The sequence below is a fragment of the Pan troglodytes genome, chromosome 11 (assembly GCF_028858775.2).
Source record: "Pan troglodytes isolate AG18354 chromosome 11, NHGRI_mPanTro3-v2.0_pri, whole genome shotgun sequence".
Classification (NCBI taxonomy): Eukaryota; Metazoa; Chordata; class Mammalia; order Primates; family Hominidae; genus Pan; species Pan troglodytes.
The window spans coordinates 101,692,595-101,707,183 of record NC_072409.2 but is presented as its reverse complement, the minus strand read 5'-3'; the positions used below and the strand labels follow the sequence as shown (position 1 = coordinate 101,707,183).

General features: G+C 37.0%; 1 protein-coding gene across 21 annotated transcripts in view; it reads right to left on the bottom strand.

Annotated features, from left to right (window-relative positions):
- The window catches only part of NFIB (nuclear factor I B), a 240,025-nt gene that overhangs the window by 98,071 nt on the left and 127,365 nt on the right, over positions 1-14,589 (bottom strand). For 2 of the 21 annotated variants that reach the window (XM_063787965.1, XM_063787966.1), the window contains one exon: positions 760-967. The exons of the other annotated variants lie outside the window; for them this stretch is intronic. The gene's annotated coding sequence lies outside the window, so the exon portion shown is untranslated. Of the gene's footprint in view, positions 1-759; positions 968-14,589 lie in introns of those variants that run through there. 21 annotated transcript variants of the gene reach the window in all.

Genomic DNA, 14,589 nt, shown 5'->3' with positions numbered 1-14,589 from the left:
AATACACTTTCCCAAGACTTTTGATAGAAACATTTTACTCATCAAACTACATGAATGCATATACATCTTTCTATGTTAAAAGAAAAACACAAGTATTGATCTATAATTTTCTTGGGCTAGAGCAAGGTTTTTTTGAAACAAGAGATCTGGCTACAAAGCCATTGAAGATGGTTTGAAGGTTAGGCAAATATTGAGGCCTGTCAGTAGCAATATGAAATAAAGCAGATATATTCAGTTAAAAATGCAATCTAAGTGTAATTAAACGTGCATTTAAAAGCCTGAAAGTATGTTTTTATTCAATGAGTAAAATACATAGAAATGAGAGTCTGCTTTTCCATGATTTCACACACAAGTACACATACCCACTCCAATAATCTCCCAACCTACTGGATCCAGGCCCAGATTTATCTACATCCCATAATAGCAATCGATTTGCAAACAGCAAGGAAAGCATAAATTACTAGGTAGAAACCAACATGGCTTTGTGGAGAGCAAATGGTTGGATCAATTTAATTTCCATCCATGACAGATGGACAGACTTTGCAGGTAAGGAGGAAGAGATCAATGTCGTATATCTGAATTTCCTACCCCATATTATTCCTCATTGATGCCACAGAAAGAAACGTGGAAGACATACAACTGTTAGGCAACATGCCCTTTCAGACTGATCTGACACTGTTGTGTTTTGCTCACTCCTCTTCCCTCCTTGTACCCTCTGCATTTATCTGTGTCATTTGCCCCATATTATTATACACTTACTTGCGAGTTGCTTTGTAATCTTCTTTTATTGGTTCTAGCATTTAAGTTTTGTCGCCTCAACTAAATTGCATACTCCTAAGCAGAGGCAGAGATTCTGTCTACTTCTTTTGTGTCTTCCTCAGTGTGCTGTTCATGGCTGTGAATGCACTAGGCTTGCAGTAAACGCCGGAGGAATGGATGGCTCAGCTCCAGCAGCCTCTTTGCTTGCCTAGAAAAGGCAATTTTGAACTTGATAATGAATTTCAACAAAATTTGATAGGTGGGGCACAAATGACGGCTCTGCCATGTACTGCCATATACTGACAAGTCTCTTCCCCCAAACCTTGCCATTATACTTGAGCCAAGAAAGTGATTTGGTTAAGCAGGAAAATCATATGCTGGTTTTTTTCATCGGGGTTATTCTGTCCTTCCAGGTAAGTGATTAACATACTGAAATTGCTGCTTCTACTATTAAATGCAAGAACATCCTGTTAGTTTCTTCTCATATAAAACCTGGTTATTTATTTCTGCCCTTTGCCTCATGCCTGTTAGCTTAGATTTAATGCTGAGATCAGAATTTTACCCCTTCATCCCATTTCCTTAATTGTCTTTTCGGTTTTATTCTAGAACAGATTTCATAAAATCTTGGCAAGCATATTTAGTGATTCCCACATTTTCCTCCAATTGTTTCCTGATTTTTCAAAATGAAAGTAAAGAAACTAGAAATGACCATTCTTCATCTGGCTCGAGTCTCCTGAAGACAGTCAGAGAGCTGAGAACTCTCTGAAAATCTCTCTCATCTCCCATGAAGTCCTCTTATTACTTTTTCTGAAATCAAGGCAAGATCCAGTGACTTATAAATTAGGAGATCAATCTTCTTCGTTCTACATTCCTTTAAAAAACTGGTACAATATGGGCCACTTTCCAGGCCTGGAGTATGATAACTACATAAAAATGATAAATCATAACTTTTTGCTATAGCATCAGCTATTTTTACCTTGAGTTCCTCTGACAAATGTCTCTCAGCATTGATATTACATTCCAGTTTAATTTCTCAAGCGATTCTAACATTTTTTAGGAATTCCTACTTATGTATAATACACCCACTGACCAGAGCCTCCCTATGTTTTACTTTCCCTCCAAAGCTATCTCACTCTTATGAAGGTCTAGACATGCACCCCTCAAGGTGGCTAATGCCAAGCTTGTGATGACACCTGAGATAGTTAAAGTTGTCAATTGTTGCAGCAGTCGCCTTATTTCAGGAGTTGTAGACTCTGCATGAGCCTTAGCATGTTTAGTTGAAGCAACTTCAAAATGGTGCCGCAAAACTCTTTTCCGTCATCTGTTGCTAAAATTTGGGTCCAGCAGAGAAAAGAATGAAAAGTCTCTTCCATTCATAAGAAACTATCCAGCTAGAACAATGGCATCCCCTATTACCACAACATCCCACTTGGGAAACTCTATTCTTTTCTGCTATAAATTACTTTTTCTTCTCATTTCCAACAACTGCAGACCAACTTCTTCGATTGAAAAAATATACTTACTAAAAAAACCACAAGCATTTGAGGGAAAGCTGAAGTAGACCCTAAATTTGAGGCACACATTTGCTTTTTGTAACAATTCCACTTTCTAAAATGATCTGGTGTTTACTGGCACACAATGACAGACTCCTTCATATGCCAAAGCCCATACCTTCTCATGAAATAAAGCAGTGTATACTGTGTCTCAGAAACATAGGAGAGGGCCCTCTCAGTGAGCAAATGATAGAGCATTTACTTTTCAGACTGTAAATTCTAACACTATAATCTACTCTTAACTCTTATGTCACCTTATATCGGTCACTTAATTCCAACTGCTGGAAAAGGAAGTAACCAGGGAGTCGTGGTTGGCAGAGAAACCAAAAATGAACTGTTATTGTGGTTGACTTCAGAGAAGGAATTATTCAGACCACATCTAAACCCCTTCCAATTCACCACCTAGGTCAAATTACTCTATACCCAAAGGTTTTATTTAACCACTTCCCTCACTTTGCTCAACACCCCCCACCTCTCTCTCTCTCTCTCTCTCTCTCTGTGTGTGTGTGTGTGTGTGTGTGTGTGTATTTAATATGTTACAGTGAAGCCTGGCTCTGTCCCTCACTAGTGACATGATCTTGTACAAAATTACTTACTCTTAAGAGTCTTGGTGTCTGGATCTTGAAAACTGCAATAATATTATCTACCTTGTAAAATCATTGCAAGATTCTATCACATTAAGCACCAAAAGCATTGGGTCAGACACAGCCTACATTATCAGTAAATAAAAGATATTCATATTAAGCATAGAGCCACATTTAAAATGATTAATATATTTAATGGTTTAAACATATTAAAATGAAAAAATTAATCATTTTTAATGTGGCTCTATGCTTAACAACAACTAACTTTTAGGAAGAAAGGGAGAAAAGGGACATAACTAAGTTCTGTCCATCCCAACACACGCATCTGAAAATGACTGGTGGGTTGACTAAGCATGGAGAAGTATGTGCCTACCTGAGAAATCCTGCGTAAATGCTTTCACCCCTCATTCCCCAAAAGGGAGGAGCCCACTGCTCTTCAAGGCTCTTAGCAGCTGTCATGCTCAAAAGAGAGTAGATACCAGCCAGTTGATGAAAATTACCTTCCAGAAGGCTGAAGTCTTTGAGGAACAAGGCTGCTAAGAGTTGTGAGCTGCCCAGCATACTGGGTCTGGTGTCTGGAAAAAAAAAATTTTTTTTTTTTTGAGACAGAGTCTTGCTCTGTCACCCAGGCTAGAGTGCAGTAGCACTATCGCAGCTCACTGAAGCCTCCACCTCCTGGGTTCAAGCCATTCTTGTGCTTCAGCCTCCCGAGTAGCTAGGACTACAGGCGCACACCACCACACCCAGCTAGTTTTTGTATTTTTTGGTAGAGATGGGGTTTCACCATGTTGGTCAGGCTGGTCTTGAACTCCTGGCCTGAAGCGATCCGCCTACCTCGGCCTCCCAAAGTGCTGGGATTACAGGTGTGAGCCACCACACCCAGTTTAGTGTCTGGAAAGATTTTGATGCAGTAGAGAAAAAGAGAGGAGTTTTTGCAGGCAGCCAACCAAAACCAGTCCTCCCTCATTCTCTTCCACCTCTCATTTTATCTTCCTCGATCTCAATCTCTATTTTCCCCACTCTTTAAGTGTGGGTTTCACGTTCCCCATTCTTTAAGTGTGGGTTAAACATATGTTTATTCTTCTAAAAGAAAAGTAATGAAGTTATTTCTAAACTACTATATTTTAAACTCAATCAGTTCCTTCTTCTCCAGGTTAAAGATTCTCCAGGAACAAGAAAAGGTTCACATTCATGCAGGACCCTTACCAACTTTTCAATCCTTTCGTCCACTCCTTTTTTAAAAGCGGTCAATCTCTCGTGGTTCTTCTAATATCTAAGCTTTACCTAAGGAGTGAGCAGTTTTTCCTATGACCCAATTTTATGGAAGATCCTAGGACACATAAGTGACCAAACGGCTTGTCCAAAGTTGCATAGCAACTATTAAAACTTATGTTCTCTATATGGACAGCCTATTCAGACACAATACTTCTTGAATCATTATGATGTAATCCTAAAATAATGCAAAGCTAAATGATTTTTCAGTAGTTTAAATGTTTCTGGGAAACTTACCTTCCCCTAACCTCCCTCACCCTTCCCACCATTCACCAATACATTCAAAATCTTTTTCAGAATCTTTTTTTAAACCTTTAGCTATTTTCTATTTCTAAGTTGGAAGTAATTATTAATATCACTGAACTCTATATACTAATTGACGTTTTAAAGAGAGGCCAATTCTATAAATCAAATTTAGTTTGGATTGTCTCCATTAAGCAAAGGAAATTCTAATGTTTTATGGACAATCTGGTGGAAGCTCTGTAAGATGTGTGTTAAAAATGTATGACAATAAATAAATAATAGCCTGTAAAGTATTTCTTACTGAGCACTAACTTTCTGGAGTAGATATACTGCAGCTATCTGAGGTAGATAAATCATCAAAACTGTCAAATTTTTTTTGTAGGTCATTAATGTAAACATCATTTAAATGTAAATCAATTAAGATTTATGCTCACGCCTGTAAATCCCAGCACTTTTGGAGGCTGAGGCAGGCAGATTACTTGAGGCCAGGAGTTTGAGACCAGCCTGGCCAACATGGTGAAACCCCGTCTCTACCAAAAAATACAAAAAAGTAGCCGGGTGCGGTGGCACACACCTGTAATCCCAGCTACTTGAGAGGCTGAGACATGAGAATCACTTGGACCTGGGAGGTGGAGGTTGCAGTGAGCCAAGATCGGCTCATGTATTCCAAACACTTGGTAATGTTTGGAACACAGTAGGTACTCTGTAATGCTTATTAAATTTATATTTAATTTACAATAAATGACCTTTTTTGTTTTAAAAAAAGAATATATACTCTATGCCATGTAGAAGCTCAGAGGCTGCCTGAAGAGACGGAAATATACAAATAAAAAAATATATAAATCAAGAGGGGACAGATGATTCTTCCTAGGAAGGGTGGGCAAGGGCATATCATAAAAGATATCAAAAGAAGGTGACCTTAGGAACAATGCCGTGAAAAAACGACCTGATTTCCCACCTTTCTAAGACATATTTCACTCTTTTACCAAGATGATCTTTATAAGACCCAAAACTGATTAAGCTAAACATCTGCTAAAACCTTTACATATATTCTGAAAATAGTATGCCATTCATGGCACCTTGATCTGGTCCCCATCAGCACCTGGGTCATACTTTAGCCTTTTGATTCCTCGTGTGTCTCCTGCATTTGATGTCTCCAAGTCTGGGCATAATGTTCCCCCTTTTTTCTCCCTGAAGTCCCCCAGGGTGAGGTCATCCCCTTCACATCCTCAACAATATGACACGAAGTCTATTGCCCTATTTAGCCTTATAGCCCTAATCTTTGGGATAGGGCCTGGCACATTTGGTTAAGTCAAATGAACAGAAAACCATCAGTCTATAAACTATAAAAGTGCACAAAAAAGAAAGACAAAGCATACCGCTCTGTGTAAAATCATACAGTAGAAGTCAAACAGATAAATTTCTTGTGGCAAGCCAGGGAAACAGACACACAATTCCCAGGGCTAAGTCTCTCAGTCTAACGTAAGGCTCAATCCTACTTCCCAACTTTCTGAAGAAATATTTGGAAACAAGATAGGGTGGATAAGACATAGTATTTTGAGTTAGAAATTATTTTTTGTCCATCTCCTATAAAGATAAGAAATGTTTGTTGAAGGTCCATGTCCCTACTTTGCAAGCACTGAGGCAAGAAAGTTTTAATGACCTTTATATATAAACTTTCTACTCCTAGATGAAACTTCTTTTAGGAACTCTCTTTATTCTCTGACACCATGGCTTGACGATCAACAGAAAAAGACAACTGGAAAAGCATAATTTTAATTTATAATGAGTTTGGTGCAAAGAAGGAGCTGTACAAGGTGAGTTTTCAGGTCCCCTGTGGCTCTAAAAGTCTATGATTCCATAACAATATAGCTTTTATATCAAGGGATATCAGAGGAGTAAATGAAACCCACAATGTAACCTGTTAACCTACAGATAGCCTCTTGCTAGAACTAAACTTAGTCATCCTGTGATAAAGGGCCCTTTTGTCATAGTTCTTTGCCTTAAGCAGGTGAAGAAATAGCCCATTGTCAATGAAAGAATACCAGGAGATTTTTTTTAAGGCTTAGAACAGTCTCTTTCTTTCTCTCTAAAACATTATTAATTGATAATATAATAAAACAGTATATTTTTACAATTAAATATATAGCATGCCAGAAACAAGACATAACAGGTAAGAAACAAAAGCTTGAGGGAAGGAATACAAATGCATGTATTTTATAGTAGGGAAATAAAAAGGTAAAACAAAAACATCTATATTATTAAGGGTAATGGAGAGCAAACTATTCTCCTTGGGCCAAACCTTCTTCTCTCTTCCCCTCTCTCTGCCCAAAGTTTTCTACCTCACCCTTTGCAGTTTACTGTCTCCCATGAGTGATTCCTTGGGATTTATAGAACACTAGCTTTCCATAATCAAGTTTCCTATTACATAATTTGGCTTTTTTTTTTCCAGCACAGTTAAAACACTAGGCAGCTTCAGTTTTAATGGAAGGTTGCTTCATTGCTTTGGGTGACACAAAATTATAGTTTTACATTATTTTATTTTCTCTCTATTAGATGTGTATTAAAATAAGACAACGAAAGAACGTGGGAAAACTGAGTGTTTTCCTTGCCTCTCATAAGCGTGTAAATGTTTGGGAAATGGTTTCTCTCTCTCTCTCTCCCTCCTTCATTCTTCTCTCCTCTCTCTGTGTGTGTGTGTGTGTGTGTGTGTGTGTGTGTGTGTGTGTGTATGTGTGTGCCTGTGTCTCCCTTTATCTCCTGTCTCTCTCTGCTTCTGTCTCTTTTCAATAGGGCATTAAATTATTTGGAGTCCATTTCACTGCAAAACTTAACAAGCTGTTCATGGGAAGTTTTAACTTTATCACTTTGTTAATGGAATCCCTGATCTTGTTTGTTTTTTGTTTGTTTGTTTGTTTGTTTTCTTAGTGAATCCGTACTCCTCCTAAACCCAGTTCTGAGCAATAAGAGAAATTAGACCTCTCTGAATATTTTGGCAGAACCAATATAATATTTGGGAGATGCAGTTTCCTGCATATTTTAAACCATTTACTATTTCAAATATGAAGGCCTATATCTTCAGATCCCTCATTCTGTTGGTTAACATTGATTTTAAAATATACGTTTGATTTAGCAAAACGCATAGTTTAAAAAGATGTTGCTACATTTAAGATCTTCATGATAAAGTAATTTCATTAACCAAAGAAAACTACAGAACAAGAGAGTAGATATACAATATATCCTATTTCATTCCTGAACATTCCAGTTGTTTTATCATTAAGCTTTCTTTTAAAGAGCCACTTTTTTGCTTAACAAGGAGATTAGGTTCAAAGAGTCATATCCCAAGGATTAAAATAAGGATTTGTTAGCGCTCAAGACTGAAATTTGTCCACAGGGAATTAACTGAAAAAATAGGCCACTGAAATTTAAGGTAGAAAAAAAATCATATTATCAAAAATCATATATCAAAAAAAATCAAAGCAAATCATTCTACCACAGGGGACTACTAATGAAACCCCTGCAAATGTGAAACCCCTGCACAAAAGGTGTTAAACCTGCCAACATCTCTGACCAGAGGGCTGTGGTACTTCATCAAGTAGTACCAACCCACCCCCTACAACAATGGGAAGCTAGGATCATCATATCTGACCTTTCTGCCCTAACCTAAGATTAAGTTCAATGACTTTCTACTGATCTAGGGATTGAGTGAACCAAAGGTCATAATCAGGATCACCTACAGTTCTTGCTTTTGAAGGCTTTAACCTACAGAATGCAAAAACACCGTACTGGTCATTGTCAAGATTGCTGACTTTCTACAGTGTGTTTTCAATTAAGTAAATAAAATGTGGTAATTAAATCAATTGCATAATATGTTTTTGATTTGTAATCTTATTTAAATTAATTAACTGACTCAATCCTTGCTTAGTTTTTAAACTGGTCGAGTTAGGGAAAGAGTCCCTGGGAGCAAATCCAGTTTTCTATCTTTAAAAACAAGGCAAAGCAATCTGGCATACTTAAAAATATATATTAAATGCACCAGCATAATATAAATACAGAGGCAAGGGTGCTAATGTAGAGGAGGGAAGAGTTTTATGGCACGATTTTGACTAAAAGAAATAGCTCTCGCACTAGAGAGAAATAAACTAAAACATTATTTATTCAAAACATTTCTTTTCGAATTTTATGAAGATTGCATATTTGTTGGAAGCAAAACATTTCCAGCTGTATTTTAAGTTTCTGAAGAGAGTTGTAAGATTTATAATCTTTCATAAATGCTGCCCATATCTTATAATATTAGATGAACACGCCACTGCGTACTTTGAGGAACAATTTGCCAACGCAGTTTGCCACATGAAAATAATAACGTCCTTTCCAAAACCCAGCCAGATCCAGTAGGAAAAGATGAGATGAATGTTCTTTCTTTCCCATCTGGGAGACATTTTGGATTTCAGCTATACTATGTAATGTACATTTTTTTCCCCTTGGAAACCAAGAAACCTGCATTTTACAGCAAGGTATGTAGTGCAAAGAAAATGTTGGTGAAATAAGAATCTGGAAATGAAAACCAGAATGTCATTAGACTCAAGAACATAATCACGAAGGCAAATCGAAAAATCAATGCAGAATTTCAACATAAAACAAATGCAATGTTTATGATCCTATTAGTCTTAAATTTTTCTCTTAAAAGGAAAGCATAGAAAAATAAGTGCTGTTTTACCTCCAAAGTCCTGAACAGCATTTATGTTACTACCTAGCACCATGACTTACATATCTGGTTTATCCTGGAGTCTTCACGCATTATTCTAAATCCCACACATACAACACTCCTGTGTACACATGGCCCCTCGGTGCTATGTCACTTCATGTATTTTCCCAACACTTAATATATCTAGGTTAAAATCAGACATAAGACTTTCTAATATTTCATTGGCAATCTTTCTTCTCAGGGAGCAGGACATGTTCTCTCCAAACTGTCTGGAGAGTCAGGACTCTGGGCTCTATTCGGCAACTGCCAAGCACTAGTACGCTGACTCTAAGCAAACCATTTCACGCACGAATCAGTTTTCATCTTGCCCAGTGGCAACTGGTTAAGGAAAGGTAAGAGTTTAGTCTTAGTTGTTTTCAAAGGAATTAGAAATAATAGGAAAAAAATAATTTCACACAACAGTGAACTGTGCACAAGTATTTTTGTGGAAAAAGGCTGTGAGATATATATATTTAATGTTCTTTAAGGTTTAATTAGTACTCCTCCTCCCCCTCCTAAAAAAAAAAAACATCCCCACCTACTTGGTTGCACTGCCCCCTTGCAAACGCTGACAACACAGGTCACTGAAGGACTGGGTTAGAGTGCAACTCTTCTGCTACATTTTAAAACCCATGGGGTCAAGAAACATGTTAGTCTTATTCACTGCCCTAGCACATTCCTGGCACATACTAGATGCCCAATCAGTATGTGTTGAATGACTAACCACTGTTTTACAGAGAACAAGATGATGACTGGTAGCAGTTAAAACAGTTCATCTTCCTTAAATTACAAACAAACTGCCAGTCATACCAATCATAACTTTTAGTTTTTGATTACTATCTACACATATTCTAATTTTTAAGTTTCTACAACCTCTCTACAAATACAAATGTAGTGATTGACTCAATGACCAAAAAGTCATATTCTTATTTTTTCATTGCTCATTTTTTCATAGGCATATGTTCCTAAAAAATTTTTTAAATTGGATACAGATTTCTCTATCATGTTAGCTAAAAAGATACTTTGCCAAATCATTAAAATGTTTATGTTTATATCCTTATGTGAGCTTAGAGAGAAGAAACCGGATGGGTTTTTTATATCTTATGTTACTTACATGTGATTAATAACCAGTCCTTGTTTTATTATTAAATTATGGCTCTTAAGTCTGTGATACTATATTCATATAAAAATAAATGTATACATTTAATCTCAAGATGCATAGCAATTAACTGGATAACAGAGTAAGATGATGCATAGCCTACTTTCTACAAAGGTAAAGTAGATTTGTACGTGGGGTATTCATTACTGCTTCTGTTCATAAAATAACTTTATCAAAATGTTAGAGGAAAAAAATCAGATAAGTCATCTGATGAACAGGAAGCTTGCTGATGTGGCAGATAATAGTATTAAATGTCCTAACAGTTCCTTGATAAGTGGTTCAAAGAACTTCTGTCCCCATGTTTTCAAGGCAAAAGTTAATATACCAGGAATAAAACTACTTGAATAATGCATCATTGAACCAACATTTTTGAAAAGGGATAAAATGAGGAAACAAATGAGGAGACAGTAATTTCCTCTTGCAAATTAAAACTGTGCATGCAAAGAAAGGAACTCAATTATACTGATAAAATGAAAACAAAAAAATAGCTGACATGATTTCCCTTTTTGTAAAAAGAGAAGGTCAAGAATATTCTAATAAGTGAAATAATGTGTTTGAAAGAACTTTGAAAAGTTTACAAGCTCACAGAGACATGAAGATGGGGCATTTTATGGGGCAATATTCTTTCAAACAGTCACTTTAAGAGAACAGTTTAAAATGCAGATAATCCTGGCCAGGCACGGTGGCATACGCCTTTAATCCCAACACTACGGGAGGCTGAGGTGGGTGGATAACCTGAGGTCGGGAGTTCAAGACCAGCCTGGCCAACATAATGAAATTCCATCTCTACTAAAAATACAATAATTAGCTGGGCGTAGTGGTGGGTGCCTGTAGTCCCAGCTACTTGGGAGGCTGAAGTGGGAGGATCACCTGAGGTCAGGAGTTCGAGACCAGCCTGGCCAACATGGTGAAACTCCACCTCTACTAAAAATACAATAATTAGCTGGGCATAGCGGTGGGTGCCTATAGTCCCAACTACTCGAGAGGCTAAGGTGGGAGGATCATCTGAGCCCTGGAGGTTGAGGCTGCAATGAGCTGAGACTACATCACTGCACTCCAGCCTCGGTGACAGAGTGAGCCCCTATCTTGAAAAAAACAAACAAAAATAAAAAAAATACAGATAATTCTAACCAAGAATAATAAAGAATAACAGAAGCCCACCATGAAATCTACTACTCATTACTATGGTTATTTGGGAAATGGGAAAATAAATGATGACGGGCATGTTCACTTGCTATATCCATTTTAAAAAAGGGAACTGAGAGTATACTGGTGCAGAGCTATGTACCAGGTGCTCAAAATTCCTCCCATTTTGTCTTGTTACTCATTTTATCTTTAATAGAGATTCAAATCAATTCCTTATGATTCAAAAATGCCTAAGCCAAATCCAAAGAGTATGAAAAAATCAAGGTTCTGCATAATGTCCCATCCATATGCCCTAACCCTGAATGATATCAAACCTATGTAATCTTAGACATCAATGCCTTCCAGATGTGACAAAATTTTAACACAGACCAACTTCAAGCTTTTTACTGCAGACTCATCTCCCAGGCTCATAAAGATTATTTTCATTGCACGTACCATTACATATGGCTAATGTTTAATTTTCCAAATTGATTATTATGCTGCCATTTCAAAACTGACATTGCCTTCCAATCCAATCAAAAAACAAACTATGCTGCATACTCAACCTCCAACAAACACACACACAAAAACAAGAAATCACATCATTATTTCCAAGTTCTAGATAGTACTTGGTTACAAGACCAGTTGAACTTTTCCTTGTCCACTCTTGGTACCTCCAAAAGATGGAAAAGGGGAAGGAGGGATCATCCAATTCTTTGTCAGAGTTAACTGCCATAGGAATAATTTGAGCCTGTCACCTGTTGTTTTTGGTCTTAGAGATTGCTTCTAATTAGACAAGATCAAATTCTTCTTGACATTTAAAGCATGTTAAAATTCTAAAATTAACTAACAAGATTGTTCATGGATATTTTGCAAAACCATCTAACAGCAAGGCCATGACAGAAATGTATAAACTAAATTTTCAGATAGGATTTAAAAAATTAGTAACTCAACACCAGTAAGAAAAACTGGTGTGATAAAGCTTTGGATGATATTATGCAAACTTAATTCCCCTGCCCCAAACAATTGCTTTGAATCTTACCTAAATCTCATCCCTCCACCCACCCCCAAAATTAGAATTGCCCTGTAACGGTAACTTGTCCTCAGATGCATCCTGAACTCTGTTTCTGCAAACCACCTTTCCCAGCTCCATTAACTATTGACTTGAGGCTAGGTCCAACCAACAGGAGGCAATGGTAGGAGTTTGGGAATTTGGAGGGTGGGAAGAAAGGAGAAGGAGAGGTATTCCTTCCCTCCTCTGCTTTGACATTTGTCTCCAAACAGTGGTGAGTTTTCCTCTTGTGATTCTTGCTTCCACTGAACAAGTTCCTCCCTCTGTGATGCCCTCCCTTCAGGCAGCTCCAGCTCAATTTGTGTAGTAGATTCCTACTGATGCTAATGACTGGGTGACCTCACTGCCCATTCAGCTTTTCATCTATTCTAACATTACTGTAACTGGCCTTGCCCATGAAATTCCTCCTATTGGACTATCTGGTAGTTCATTTTACTCAAATCTGACAGATACATTTGTTTTTTGAATTTGGCATATCTATCACTCTAAAATACGTGTCAGGTAATAGAATTAAGCAGTATTAGACAAATATAATAACTTTTTTAAAAACCAATAGATTTCACGTGTTTGTTATGATTCTCATCTTTTAAAAAAAAGATGAGAAAGCACTGCCACCATTCAGTACTAAGTACAAAATTCTATATCCCAAAGTTTTTTGTAATGCATACTGATACATAAAAATAATCAAGTTTTTTAAAAAGGTAACTAGATGCTCAATGCCATGTTCTAAATATATCTCTTCCAGGAGGCCTTCTGATAATCCTACCCATCCATCCAAGTTTACTTCTCCTTTTTATCATCTCCTAGTCTCTCTAACCAATTTTTAACAAGTTTTTCTTGTGCATGTGTTTTTCCTTCACACATGACTGTACGCTCCTTGACTGGAACAATTATAAGTTTGATTATTTTTGTAAAATATTATACATTTACTTATATTTCATGCCACAAACAACTTTGAAATGCTTATCAATTGTCGGAATAACTAACAGTCTCATGGGGATAATCAAAAGGTTTTCTTAAATATGCACCACTATACATCAACGTAACAATAATACCTAACAGGAAAGAGAAATGACTTCAACATTACTCTGTTTCCTTTAGGAAATGGTTCATAAGTCCCCACTGGACATGAGGCATTTTACATAAGAAAAATTACAAAATAAGACAAAAGTATTTTTCCCATCAGAATAGTAACACTCTATAGTGTTTTGCTAAAACACTCTACGAACAGGAGAAAACAAAAATATTTATGTTCATACGCACAGGGATATATATGAACTCACAGTACCAAAACTTTGGAATCACATATGCAAACAGTACCAATATACTTAATGTTTTAAACTGTGCTAGATAACAGCCCGGCTAGAGGCAAGTGACATAACGGAAAAACATACAGCATCAATTCACATGTTGCCAACTTTTTTTGGATAGAACTAACAGGATGACACTGGTGTTGGATGTGCACACTTAGCTGCCAGCATTGCACCCTATGCAATGTCCCTCTACATCCTCTCTCTCAATCATTTTGAACCCCCACCCCCAAGATTTATTTTATGTCTCTTTTTAAAACATTATTTTCCTAGTTGGTGACAGTTACCACCAAACATCATACAGAGATCATTTCAACTGAAAATACATGTTTATTATTTTTTAAGCCTGTGCCTGAAATGTATTTTAGTCAATCTATGCCACATAAGGCAAACTTCTAATGCACATTTATGAATTTAATTCAATAAATATTTACTGAAAAAAGAAAATGGGTTGGAGTCTAAATAGACACAAGGTGGCCATGAAGTAAGTCTAGCAATAACTTTCACTTTTTATGTTTTCCCACCACCCTTTACTTTCCCCAGTGAGAAAATTATAGTGTGACAGGTCAGCTAAGAGACAATCTCCATAAATATGACAGCAGACATATTGCACAGACACTAAAAACCATAGGAATAATGCCGAGACCACAAGATAGAAATAGCCCTTGACTTTTTCTCGTAATGGCAGGTAGAATGGGTGGGACAGGGAGCCTAAAGCCAGATAGGAAAATGAATCCAACTTTTAACCAAATTTTTTATTACACACAT